The sequence below is a fragment of the Geotrypetes seraphini genome, chromosome 1 (assembly GCF_902459505.1).
Source record: "Geotrypetes seraphini chromosome 1, aGeoSer1.1, whole genome shotgun sequence".
In the NCBI taxonomy this organism is placed as follows: Eukaryota; Metazoa; Chordata; class Amphibia; order Gymnophiona; family Dermophiidae; genus Geotrypetes; species Geotrypetes seraphini.
Genome location: NC_047084.1, coordinates 407389200 through 407403485, shown reverse-complemented (window position 1 = coordinate 407403485; position 14286 = coordinate 407389200). Strand labels below are relative to the sequence as shown.

Genomic DNA, 14286 nt, shown 5'->3' with positions numbered 1-14286 from the left:
CTTCCTTACCTCCTGTATCACCTTCCCCAGGTACAGGCTTTCTCCTACTATCTCTCCTGCCATCCTGCACCCTGCCCACCTAATTTGGAGCAGTATCTGTCCCTCTTGTATCCTTCCCCTTGTGGTCTTGCATTTCTCTCTCTCCCTCTCTCCATTAGTCCAGCACCTCTCCTCTGCTTTCCTCCCCTTTTTTGTGGTTTGGTCTCTCTCTTCCCTTCACTTCACCCCAGGTCTGGCATCTCCCCTCCCCTCTCTTACTCCTTCCTCCTCCTTCTACACAGGTCTGCCTCCTGCTGCGAAGGCACTCTTCCTCCTCCTCCCTCTGCACAGGCCTGCCTTCTGCCGTGAAGACACTCTTCCTTCTTCTCCCCGCCACGAAGGCCTGCTCTCCCTGCGAAGGCATCCCCCTCCCCCGCCGTGAAGGCACTCTTCCTCCTTCTTCCTGCCGCGAAGGCCTGCTCTCCCCGCAAGCCTGCATGTTGCCCCAGCTTCTCCACACTTACTTTAAGCAGCTAATACATCTGACATCAGAGCAGGGGCAGGACCGTAGCAGAAAGAACGTGCCGCTGAGGCACGCTGTCGTATTAGCCTTAAGGTAAGCGTGGGGAAGATGCAGGCCTTTCAGACTGACCCTCCCCCCTCAAGCAGGAGTGGCAGTGGACGGCCAGCATAAGGAAACGCTGCCGCTCCTGCTTTAGGAAGGCACGGGGCTAGGGTCGGTCATTGAATCGTGAGACAGATTTTTTTTTTTTAATCGAATCGAATCGTGAATCAGGCAATACTAGTAAATAGACTCTGGAATCTTCACACCTGCCATCTCTGTCCGATTTGAAGGCTGCCTGACAGTATCTGGTAAGTGGATATTTGTCTTGACCAGCCTTGCTGAGACTCCCTTCTGATCTCTTCTATGTAGGGTTGGGGGTTAGGGGGATCCCGGGGTGGTAACCCCATCTGCAATCTCAGGCTGTGTTTCTTTTTCAATTTTATACTGTTCTTTGACATTGTTCCAATTTAAAGTTATGCAATGTTTGGCCGTTGGCCACTAATTGTTTTGTTTTGTTTCTCTTGAGCAGAATTGACATGTAACGGGGAGTCCCCACACCCCTCTTTCCTTTCTGGTGTTTCCTGTTCTTCTTAGGTCTCCCTGGCTTGTGTACAGACTGGAATTCTAAGGCACATGACAGGATGTATATACTAGGGAGGGGCTAAAGGTTTGTTTTGGAATGCTTGCAGCTCAGAGCTAGAGAGGATACACACACCCATTGGTAAGGATTCCAGAGTCTGTTTACAAGAAAGAAGATTAGCAGAGGTAAGTAACCTAATCTTTCGTTTGAGTTCTTTCAGTACCCTGGGATGTATACCATCCAGTCAAGGTAATTTATCACTCTAACTTGTCAGTTTGGCTTACTACATCTTCCAGGTTCACTAAGATTTATTTCAGTTCTTCTGCATTGTCATCTTTGAAAACCATTTCTGATATAGTTAGATTTCATGCATCTTCTGTAAAGACCGAAGCAAAGAATTCATTCGGTCGCTTTGCTATGACCTTTTGCTCTTTGATGATCCAGTGGTCCTACAGATTCCCTCACAGGCTTTCTCCTTTTGATATACCTAAAAAAGTTGTTACCATTAGTTTTTGTCTCTGTGGCAACTTTCTCTTCATATTATTTTTTAGCCTTTATCAATGCTTTGCATCTAACTTGCCTATGTTGCTTCTTACTGAGAGTTGTTTTTTCTCTTGAAAATGCACCAACACTGGAAAACATTGATGAACATTTTGAAAAAAATGAGCTTCTGATAACCAGCCAGCATGGTTTCTGCAAGGGAAGATCGTGCCTAACGTACTTACTGCACTTCTTCGAAGGGATTAACAGACGGATGAACAAATGAGACCTCATAAACATCATATATCTAGATTTCCAAAAAGCCTTTGACAAGGTGCCCCATGAACGTCTACTCCGGAAACTGAAGAACCATGGGGTGGAAGGAGACGTACATAGATGGATCAGAAACTGGTTGGAGGGTAGAAAACAAAGGGTAGGAGTGAAGGGTCACTACTCCGACTGGAGGAGGGTCACGAGTGGTGTCCCGCAGGGCTCGGTGTCCGGGCCGATGCTATTTAATATCTTTATAAATGACCTAGAAACAGGGACGAAGTGTGAGATAATAAAATTTGCGGACGACACCAAACTATTTAATGGAGCTCGGACCAAAGAGGACTGCGAAGAATTGCAGAGAGACTTGAATAAACTAGAAGAATGGGCAACGAGATGGCAGATGAAATTCAACTTTGAGAAATGTAAGGTATTACATGTGGGGAGCAGAAACTCGAGATACGACTATACAATGGGAGGGATGTTATTGAATAAGAGTACCCAGGAAAGGGACTTGGGGGTAATGGTGGACATGACAATGAAGCCGATGACACAGTGTGCAGCGGCCGCTAAGAGAGCAAATAGAATGCTTGGTATAATCAAAAAGGGTATTACAGCCAGAACGAAAGAAGTTATCCTGCCGTTGTATCGGGCAATGGTGCGCCCGCATTTGGAGTACTGCGTCCAGTATTGGTTGCCGTACCTTAAGAAGGATATGGCGTTAGTCGAGAGGGTTCAGAGGAGAGCGACACATCTGATAAAAGGTATGGAAAACTTGTCATATGCTGAAAGATTGGAGAAGCTGGGTCTCTTTTCCCTGGAGAAGAGGAGACTTAGAGGGGATATGATAGAGACTTATAAGATCATGAAGGGCATAGAGAGAGTAGAGAGGGACAGGTTCTTCAAACTTTCAAAAAATAAAAAAACAAGAGGGCACTCAGAAAAGTTGATAGGGGACAGATTCAAAACAAATACTAGGAAGTTCTTTTTTACCCAACGTGTGGTGGACACCTGGAATGCGCTTCCAGAAGACGTTATAGGGCAGAGTACGGTACTGGGGTTTAAGAAAGAATTGGACAATTTCCTACTGGAAAAGGGGATAGAGGGGTATAGATAGAGGATTACTGCACAGGTCCTGGACCTGTTGGGCCACCACGTGAGTGGACTGCTGGGCACGATGGACCTCGGGTCTGACCCAGCAGAGGCATTTCTTATGTTCTTATGTTATGTTCTTATGAAAGTGTGTGACATACTTTTTAATGTTGCCACCAGATTGAGTGCAGCAGTAAGGAAGAAGCAAAATACATGACATTTTGAAATCATTGTTTTATTATGGCATACAATGTACAACATGAACAACAAAGTACAAGTACAAACTTTTTAACTGTTGACATCCTACAAAATCGTCATCCAGTTCAGGAGGGACACACTGTGAATGCACAGCTATACAAGTCATTTCTGCAGTACAGGATAAACATCCCATTCTTGTACAATCCCTCTTTATGCTGGGAACAGGTGAGAAGTAGTGTTCCCCTGTTGCCAGGGGCTGTAAGAACTTCAATTAACTGAAATTCAGCCCCTCCCACTGTGCTCATCTCTTGGACATGCTCCCTGGACTAGTGCTGCCTGATTCGCGATTCGAATCGATTCTCCGATTCACTTTGGGTGAATCGATTAGAATCGGTTTGTTATTGCAGAAAATCGGACTTACCGATTCGTTGGCCCCCTTGCTACCACCGCTTTTGCCTGGCCAGGGAGGAGAGGAGAGAGCCTTGCTGCCGGGAAGGAGAGAGCCTTGCTGCCCTGATCTGTACGCAGAGACCCATTCGGGATTTCCTTCTGCCACCGGAATCCTTGCTTCGATGTAACTTCTGGTTTTGCAAAAACCGGAAGTTACATCGAAGGAAGGATTCCAGCAGAAGGAAATCCCAAACGGGTCTCTGCGTACAGATCGGGGCAGCAAGGCTCTCTCCTCTCTTCCCTGGCCAGGCAAATAAAGTATTTTCTGAAATGACTGTGGGGCAAAAGTAGGACAGGGGGTGGGAGCTTAAAATCGCTCTCAAAAATTGCTCCCTCTTGGCATCCCTGGTTAGTTAGATTGATGATTTTTAGCAAGCTATTAGGAATATCATTTGCATACTAACTAAGGTCACTGTCCTCACTAGAGGTCATGAGTTTGCACTTTTTCCCAATTCAGTTTTGTTTGAGCACTTTTCCCGTTCCTCAATTTTTTTGTGTGTAACCCTCTCTCTTCTGTGAGGTCACTACAAAGGGAAACAGGGTGGCAATTTCACTTCAAGGTCTTTAAGGTGCAGTGACTGAGACTCTCTGCAGGTACTCTAGTGTCCAAATAAAGTCCCAACTGACAGAGATAGCCTGACAGGCAGTGAATTAATGTTGCTTAAGAATCTGTCATCTCCACTCACACATCATCTAACTCAATCAGGCAGTTTACTTGCAGGCAGTTTTCTCCTGCTGATGATATAAGGGAACTCCTATACATTTTAGGATGCTCCTTATACCTGAAAATCCAGTTTGACTGCACTCCAAAGAACAAACTCCTCTCCTTCCCTTTCTACTGTGTTGGTACATCCTCTCTTCTCCACTGTGCGAGGCATCATGCTGGCACCTTCGTACACTTGTAGAGGAATCAATGATGAGAATTTTCACGAGATCTGGAAAGCGAGGTTAAGGTAGGAGGAGAAAAGAGTATGACAGTGTGTGTGAGAGGCATCATGGGAGGAGGAGTTTTATCAAAACTCATATGTTGATTTGGGGCCGGGTCTTCCTTCTCCCTCCATCTGACATGTAATGAGAATATAAGAATTGCCGCTGCTGAGTCAGACCGGTGGTCCATCCTGCCCAGCAGTCTGCTCACGGGACGGCCCTCAGGTCAAAGACCAGAGCTCTAAATGAGTCCAGCTCACTTGGAAATGCAACTCACTACCCTGCCACTACTCTGGGCGTCTTCTCTCCATTCGGTCGCCCAAGCGGAAACATGAAGTTTTCACTCAGGGCGGGCCGCAGTGGAGAGAAAACACGAGGAGAGCTGGCAGGAGTGGATCGCTACCGCCACAGCAGACCTCTTCCCAGATGCATCCCTCCTGCCAGACTTTTTGGGAAAGGTGCAGGGGTGTGGTGGTGGTGGGGGGGGGGGCTTAGGAGTGCCATAAAAAAAATAAAAAAGGCAGATGGAGGGAGAGGGGAGATGGGGAGTTGGTGGACTGGAGAAGAGATGGGAGAAATGAACTTGGTGGAGGGGGGAGATGGACTTGGGGGGAGATCATGGAGAGGGGAGATGAGGGGAAGAATAGAAGAAATAAGGATCTAAAAACAGGAGAGGGAGAGAGATGGTGGACAATGGGATTTAGGGAGGGAAGGAACAGAAAGGAAGAGAAGTTGGACACAAGGGATGGTGTGTGGGGGATAGAGATACTGGATAGGAGGGTACTTGGAAAGAGAAAGGGAGACATGGTGGACCCTGGGGTGGTGGGGAAGGAGAGAGAGATGAAGGATGAAAGGATAATTCAGAAAAGGTGGATGGAGATGAAAAAAGGAAAGATATCAGACCTCCGGGGGACGGAAGGGAAACGGAAGGGGAGGACAGAGACAGAAGATGGATGATTAGCATGGAGAAAGAAGGAGACCCTGGCAAGCAAGTTATCAGAAGACAACTGGAGCCATGAACCGATAAGATCTGAATAATGATCAGACAACAAAAGGTAGAAAAAATAATTTTATTTTCTATTTTGTGGTGTTAGATCACGAACGTGAACTAGGATTTAAGAGAGAGAGGAAAAGTCTTTTTTGTTTGTTTATTTTGTTTACACCACAGCGCTAGTGTGGGTAGGAGAGGGCAAAGTGGGTGAAAAGGCTATAAAATAAACCCCTCAAAAATTATCACCCAAAGTGGCTCTAAAAGATATTCTACCAAAAATATAAGAAAACACCATTTATGAAGAAGCTGCAACCACCAAAGCTTATTCACAGAACTTTTTTTCAAATCTTTTTTCACAGAACTTTTTTCAAAAAAACTTATAATAATTCACTCAGGAAAAAGCCTCAGAATAGGAGCCCACGCTCAGTCCTATCATAGACTTAACTTTCAGCGTGGTTTTTATTTGCTCCATAGCTCCAATCATTGGCCAAAAAAACCTGAGAATAAATCCTTTTAATAATAAATAATTCAAGTCATTTTTATAATAAATATCTTTACATACTTTTTAAATAATTTTTATAAATAGTTTTAAATATTTAAGATAACTGCTTTTTTTATAGCAATGGATGCAACACTTCCTTAGTCTGAAAAAACTAGCAACTAAGCACGTATCTCAGCGTTTGTTTTGTGTGCTGTCATGCTGCCAAATTACTGCCACTGCCTGCCAACGTTTTGTGGATATAGCAATTGGTCCACTGCTTCAGGGCTAAAGGCAGAAGCATTCAAGCATCTATAATACAATAGAAATAGAAACAAACTTAGTAACGTTTCTCATCTTAATTCACCTAAAACAGAATATAACTCAGTTGCAAAGGATTTTCCAAACCGAGGCAAAATGGCCCCGGCATTCATTTTATACTTTAACAGTAACGTGCTGACAAAGGACGTTATGCTGCGTGCTGACGTCATCGTTCCCGACATTAACTCTTACAGGGAATACAGTTGAATCAATCTATTCTCCTGATCATTCAGTAAAAATGTTGCCACTCTACATTCTTATTGAGACCACCAGGCGCTAAAGAACCCAGTCGATCAATCCAGCGTTGTTCTCGCTGGGCTAAATAACATTTGAAATTCCCCCCTCTAATGCTTCGATGAACGGTTTCAATAATTGTGGCTTTGAGGGAGAAAAAGTCATGATTATTTTCTATACAGTGTTTAGCTAAGGGGGCTCCTAAAACACGATTTTTGATGTTACTTTTATGTTCTGTCAGTCTTATATTAAATTTTCTAGAAGTTTGTCCGACATAAATCAACTTGCATGGACATTGTAAAATATATATTACACCCTGCGATTTACAATTAGAGGAGTGTTTAAGGTCGTATTCCTTATTGTCTTTTGGATTATAGAATTTATTAGAGATAACCATTATTTTGCACATTTGACATGTCCCACAACTCTGATGTCCCGGGTGTGCCACAGCCGTGTCAGTATCTCTCACTGGAAATGCAGAGGGACAAAGAAGTTCTTTAAGGTTCCGGTTTCTCTTATAGGCAATCCGTAAACGGAAATCCTGGAACACCCCTGCAATCTTTAAGATATCCCAATGCTTCCTTAGGGAACGGACTGTTTGATAACAGTTCCCTGAGTAAGTTAACACACAGGTCATAACCCGATCATTCTCTGATTGTTTATTGTCTTTAGGGGTTAATAAGAGTTCCCTATGGTTGTAGTATGCCCTTTTGTAAGCTGTTTTAACTATTTTGGGAGGATAACCGCGCTGAAGAAATTTTTGTTGAAGCACATCCGCCTGTCTTCTAAATTCACTATTGGAGGAGCATATTCTCCTTATTCTTAAAAATTGAGAGTAGGGTAAGCTCCTTTTAAGAGTAAATGGGTGGGCACTAGAAAAAAGAAGAGCTGAATTGCAGTCAGTGGGCTTAAAGTATACTTCTGTGTCAAAAAAAACATCTTTAATTCTAATTTGAACATCCAAAAAAGAGATCTGCAGGTTACTGTAAATATGTGTAAATTTTACTTTAGGTTGACATCCATTAATATATGTTAGAAATTGAAGTAGTTCATTCTCTTCTCCATTCCAGATGAGAAAAATATCATCGATATATCTCATCCATATCTTAATCTTATCAGAATATTCAGAAGGATATACCCAGTGTCTTTCAAATTTGTCCATGAATAGATTTGCCACTGACGGGGCCATGGTGATACCCATAGCAACACCAGATTTTTGGTACTGGGTATATCCTTCTGAATATTCTGATAAGATTAAGATATGGATGAGATATATTGATGATATTTTTCTCATCTGGAATGGAGAAGAGAATGAACTACTTCAATTTCTAACATATATTAATGGATGTCACCCTAAAGTAAAATTTACACATATTTACAGTAACCTGCAGATCTCTTTTTTTGGATGTTAAAATTAGAATTAAAGATGGTTTTTTTTGACACAGAAGTATACTTTAAGCCCACTGACTGCAATTCAGCTCTTCTTTTTTCTAGTGCCCACCCATTTACTCTTAAAAAGAGCTTACCCTACTCTCAATTTTTAAGAATAAGGAGAATATGCTCCTCCAATAGTGAATTTAGAAGACAGGCGGATGTGCTTCAACAAAAATTTCTTCAGCGCGGTTATCCTCCCAAAATAGTTAAAACAGCTTACAAAAGGGCATACTACAACCATAGGGAACTCTTATTAACCCCTAAAGACAATAAACAATCAGAGAATGATCGGGTTATGACCTGTGTGTTAACTTACTCAGGGAACTGTTATCAAACAGTCCGTTCCCTAAGGAAGCATTGGGATATCTTAAAGATTGCAGGGGTGTTCCAGGATTTCCGTTTACGGATTTCCTATAAGAGAAACCGGAACCTTAAAGAACTTCTTTGTCCCTCTGCATTTCCAGTGAGAGATACTGACACAGCTGTGGCACACCCGGGACATCAGAGTTGTGGGACATGTCAAATGTGCAAAATAATGGTTATCTCTAATAAATTCTATAATCCAAAAGACAATAAGGAATACGACCTTAAACACTCCTCTAATTGTAAATCGCAGGGTGTAATATATATTTTACAATGTCCATGCAAGTTGATTTATGTCGGACAAACTTCTAGAAAATTTAATATAAGACTGACAGAACATAAAAGTAACATCAAAAATCGTGTTTTAGGAGCCCCCTTAGCTAAACACTGTATAGAAAATAATCATGACTTTTTCTCCCTCAAAGCCACAATTATTGAAACCGTTCATCGAAGCATTAGAGGGGGGAATTTCAAACGTTATTTAGCCCAGCGAGAACAACTCTGGATTGATCGACTGGGTTCTTTAGCGCCTGGTGGTCTCAATAAGAATGTAGAGTGGCAACATTTTTACTGAATGATCAGGAGAATAGATTGATTCAACTGTATTCCCTGTAAGGGTTAATGTCGGGAACGATGACGTCAGCACGCAGCATAACGTCCTTTGTCAGCACGTTACTGTTAAAGTATAAAATAAATGCCGGGGCCATTTTGCCTCGGTTTGGAAAATCCTTTGCAACTGAGTTATATTCTGTTTTAGGTGAATTAAGATGAGAAACGTTACTAAGTTTGTTTCTATTTCTATTGTATTATAGATGCTTGAATGCTTCTGCCTTTAGCCCTGAAGCAGTGGACCAATTGCTATATCCACAAAACGTTGGCAGGCAGTGGCAGTAATTTGGCAGCATGACAGCACACAAAACAAACGCTGAGATACGTGCTTAGTTGCTAGTTTTTTCAGACTAAGGAAGTGTTGCATCCATTGCTATAAAAAAAGCAGTTATCTTAAATATTTAAAACTATTTATAAAAATTATTTAAAAAGTATGTAAAGATATTTATTATAAAAATGACTTGAATTATTTATTATTAAAAGGATTTATTCTCAGGTTTTTGTGGCCAATGATTGGAGCTACGGAGCAAATAAAAACCACGCTGAAAGTTAAGTCTATGATAGGACTGAGCGTGGGCTCCTATTCTGAGGCTTTTTCCTGAGTGAATTATTATAAGTTTTTTTGAAAAAAGTTCTGTGAAAAAAGATTTGAAAAAAAAGTTCTGTGAATAAGCTTTGGTGGTTGCAGCTTCTTCATAAGTGGTGTTTTCTTATATTTTTGGTAGTATAAAATAAACCCACCAGGATATTTGAAAAAACATCCACTTGGGCAGGAAAATCGAATCGAATCGAAAAATCGATTCAATAGGCTGAATCAAATCAAATTTTTTTTTTCCTGAATCGGGCAGCACTACCCTGGACACCAGTTTTGTATTCCTACAAGCCAAGCTATAGAAGCTTTTCTCGTCTGCTCGTGTTTCATTTCATAAATTTAGTGTATTATTTTAATTTTTTTGCGGGTTTGCCCTTGTGCTGTGGAAATATGTTTGTTTATTAAAAACTTTCTGTACCGCATAACAACCTAAAAAAGGATCCAAGCGGTGTACAATATATAATAGACACTAATCAAGAAAGGAACTCCATTTAAAAATAGGATAGAAAAGAGTAAAAGCAAAAGTTAAAACATTTTTTGTTGTTGTTTTTTTATCCTAAAATACTAAGCAATCAAGATTTCCATAATAATAATTCTAATTCTAAAAGCAATTCTAATAAAAACAGACAATCAAATCTCAGTAAACCATAATTAATACATACTGTTAAAAAATTGTTTTTCCATATCAAAAATTAATCACTATATAAATACTGATTATAAGTCCCAAACTCAATTATTCAATTTGAGAAAGCCATTTGAAAAAAATGCACTTTTAGGTGTCTTTTAAAGTTTATGTATGATTCTTCTTTCCTTAAATCTATGGGCAAATTATTCCAAAACCGTGGAACTAGATAACGCACAATCTCTAGTTGAGGCAAGATGTGCCTTCGAAATATGAGGAACGACTACCCTATTGTCATTCAAAGATCATAATAAATGTCATGGGGCATAAAATAACACCAAGTTGGAAAAATATGAAGGCTGTAGCTGAAATAATGCTCCATGTGCCAACATCAAGATTTTAAATTTGATCCTAAATTCCATTGGTAACCAATGGAATTTTAGATACAGAGGTATCACATGATCACCAATATATGCACGGCCTAATAATCTAATTGCAGTGTTTTGCACTGTTTGTAATGTTTCAACTCTCCTAACCCAATATCTGCATATACTAAATTACCATAATCTAACTTTGACAATACAAAGGCATGAATTAACGAATGCAATGATTTCTCATCTAAAAAGTTTCTAATAGCTCTGAGCTGTCTTAATATCCCAAATCTTTTAACGACAACAGATGAAAACTTTCAGCGGGAGATCACAAACTTTGGAGTAAAGTCTGCCTTTAGGGGGTTAACTGCCACTGCAGTAAGCATCCCGGACAACCTGCACATCATATCGGGTCTCTAGGATCGGGAGCTAGCTCACCCCGGGTTCGTCTGTTAGTGGGTGAAGCATAGGCTTTGCGCTTCCGTGGAGGCATGCCCGGGATCGGGACCAGACTGCGTACCTTCCCTGTGTAATCCAGAGGTATTGGAAGTCACTGACCGAGGTGACCGGGCAGGTGAGGCAGTCAGAAGTCTTGAAATCCAGTTTTCCAGCTTTCTGAGGCTTGAGATCTCCCTGCATGCTGTGTTCAGTTTGTCTGCCATTTCTCCCTTACAGCACAGAGCACAGTGAGTAGCTGTTTGCCTGCCTGGTTTAGCAATTTTGGGGGTACTGAAAAGGGGTTTCTGGGTGGTTTCCCTGCATGCCCTAACACCCCCCCCCCCCCCTAAAATCACAAAATCTCTGTTTTCCAGGGTTCCCTGTTTTTTTCCCGGGCTATTTTAGGGCAAAATCAGCAGACTGTATGGAGGAAGATACTGATGGAAAAGGAGAGTGTAGAGATGCTGAATGAAAAGGGGAAAAGAGGAGGCAGATGCTATATAGAAAGGGGCAGATGCTGGATGGACGAGAGGAGAGAAATAAACAGATATTTGGGGGAGACACAAAGGAGGGAGATAATAATGGAAGCGGAAAGAAAGGGCAGATATAGGGGGCAAACACTGTATAGAAGACAGAGTTAATGAAAGACTGGGCATGAAGGGAAGTAAAATAGGAGAGTCAGTGTGAGGGAAAGAGATGGAAAGCTTCCGGTAGATCATAAAAAAGATGGATCTTGAAGACCAGATAGTAAGAATGAGTTAAAGCTGGATATAGAGGTAGAAAATAAATTGAAGAAAGCCAAAAGGAAAATGAGGAAAGAAAAATCCTGGCAAGAGACTTAAGATGGAGGAAAGCAGAAACCAAAGAAATAAATGGGCAGAAACCTAAGGTAAAAAAAAAAAAAATTTTATTTTTAATTCAGGATAAAGTAGTGCTGTACCCTTGTTTATCAATCATCATAAAACCCTAAGCGCGCATATGCACTTCTAACGCCGTGATCCCTGCCTCCGTGATCTGTGGTAGAGACATGGTAGTACAGCATGTGCGCATTTGGTGTGTACGGTGCATGCACGCGTGACAGTTTGCAGTGCGTGCACACATGGCGTTTTGCAGCACGTGCGGCACTTTCCCGGACTTCCTCCACCTGGAGCCTGCAGCAGTTTGTGTGCCGCAGTTTCCCTGAATCGGACCCTGCCAAGATGAAGAGAAATGCTTCACAGGAAAGGGTGGGAGGGAAATGCTGCTGCTGCTACTGCTGCACAGGGAAGAGGAGGGGGAGAGGGAAAGAAGGCCAGGAAGCAAACTTTGGGGGGAGGGGTGTGCTGGGGAGCAGGCAGCAATCTTAGTTTGCTCTGGGAGGGGGGGAGACATAAGGGGGCCATGGAGAGAGACAGAAAGAAAGGCAGGCAGGCATGGCTCCACAGAGAGAAACAGGCAGGCAGGGGACCACGGAGAGAGATAGAAACAGGCAGGCAGCGCACGAGAACGAAAGACAGACACACAGAAAGACAGCAGGCAGGGAGAGAGACAGAAAGCAAGTAAGACAGACAGACGGGGCCAGACAGACAGAAAGCAAGAAAGACAGACAGACAGGGGGCCAAAGAGAGAGAGACAAAGAAAAAAATACAGACAGACAGCCAACGGCCAAGGAGAGAGATAGAAGGAAAAAAAGACACAGACAGTGGCCAGAGAGAGAGAGAGAAAGAAAAAAAGAGACAGTGGGCAAGGGAGAGAGACGGAAAGAAAGGGGGGCAGAGAGAGAGAAAGAAAGACAGACATACAGAAAGAAAGAAATTAAATAAATAAATAAATGCAGGGAAGGGGTGCTGCTGGACAGAGGGGAGGTAAAAGTAAGGGAGAAGGGCTGCTAGCACCCGTTAATGTAATGGGCTTGAAAACTAGTAAAGGTTAATAAATATAAACAGAAAATAGAATTGAGATGATATCTTTTCATTGGACTAATTTTAATACATTTTTGACCACTGTCAGAGACCGAAACCACCTTTTTGAGGTCAGGATAGCTTACGGAAGGCCCTGGAAACAGAGTTAAGAGCACAGAGAGAAGGAAGTGCAACCAGAAACTGGGAAAAGATTATTAGAAAAATAAAATCACCAGACAAAGGTAGGAAAAATTATTTTATTTTCAATTTAGTGATTTTTGAAATATGTCATTTTTGAGAATTTACATCTCCTGTCTATATTTTGCACTGTTCAGGAAGAAATGCATTTGTTTCTATTTCTCTGGTGCCATACTACATGCAGAGTCTGGCATTCTAGGGTTTTGTTTGTGTATAGTAGGACTTTTAGTTTGTGGTCCTGTATTTGCATAGGGTTTAGCTGCATGTGTGATCAAGGTGTTCTGGTAGGAATGAATGTCAAGAAGCATTATTGGTGTTATAGCCCCAAGTAGTAAGATATTTGTTGACTCTCTTTCAGTCCTTTTCAACCCAAAATGGTTCTCGCTTAAAAATTAGCAAAGACTACTGCACTAAGTTAATTATATTTTTAATGATTTTGTGGTGATTGCTCTGTGTAAAACACATTCAGTCTAAAAGTCACTACCTATTTTTCTCAAAACTGCTGCTGATAAGACTGAGTTTAGTTTTTGAATAATGGGTAATCTGTTCTAATAATCACATTTATGCACTCCCCCCAAATCCTATAAAATTGTGTACCCAAATATATATCTAGTGTGCAATTTGTTGAATAAGGTCAACTACTTGTTGGTTTAAATTGATGTTAATTGGCACCAATTAGTAGTTTTGCATCCAACTGCCATTAGTTGCTATTCTAGAAGTTGCTTGTGAAAATTCTATTGTCCCCAACTTCTAGGAGGACATGGATGTTGGAGGGGCATAGACAAGTCAGTGGCATGCCTAGGAGTTAAGCGCAGGTTATAGAATACTAGGTTTTATGTGCCTAACTGCCAACAGTTAGGCATAAGCACGTAGACTAGCCTTTGACATGGTGTAAGTGCTCATGCCTAAAGGTGCAGAACTGTGGACCTACACTGGTATTCTATAACAGCAGTTCTATGTGGAACAGCTATTAGAGAATTCATGCTTAGTGCATATATTCTGGTGCTTAAATGTTGGAGCTCTTTCTTGAATCCCCCCTTATTTTAAAGAATATCAATCTCATAATAAGATTACTGTATATACTCGAAAATAAACTGAGATTTTTGGACAAAAAATATGGCCCAAAATGGGAGTCTTGGTTTATATTTGAGCTAAACCCATCCTGCACCCACTAGGTCTCCAGTACTGCCCTGGTGATCCAGTGGAGTGGAGAA

General features: G+C 41.6%; 1 protein-coding gene across 5 annotated transcripts in view; it reads left to right on the top strand.

The window, feature by feature from the left end:
* The window catches only part of UBE2U (ubiquitin conjugating enzyme E2 U), a 355232-nt gene that overhangs the window by 276340 nt on the left and 64606 nt on the right, over window positions 1-14286 (top strand). The window lies entirely within an intron of this gene.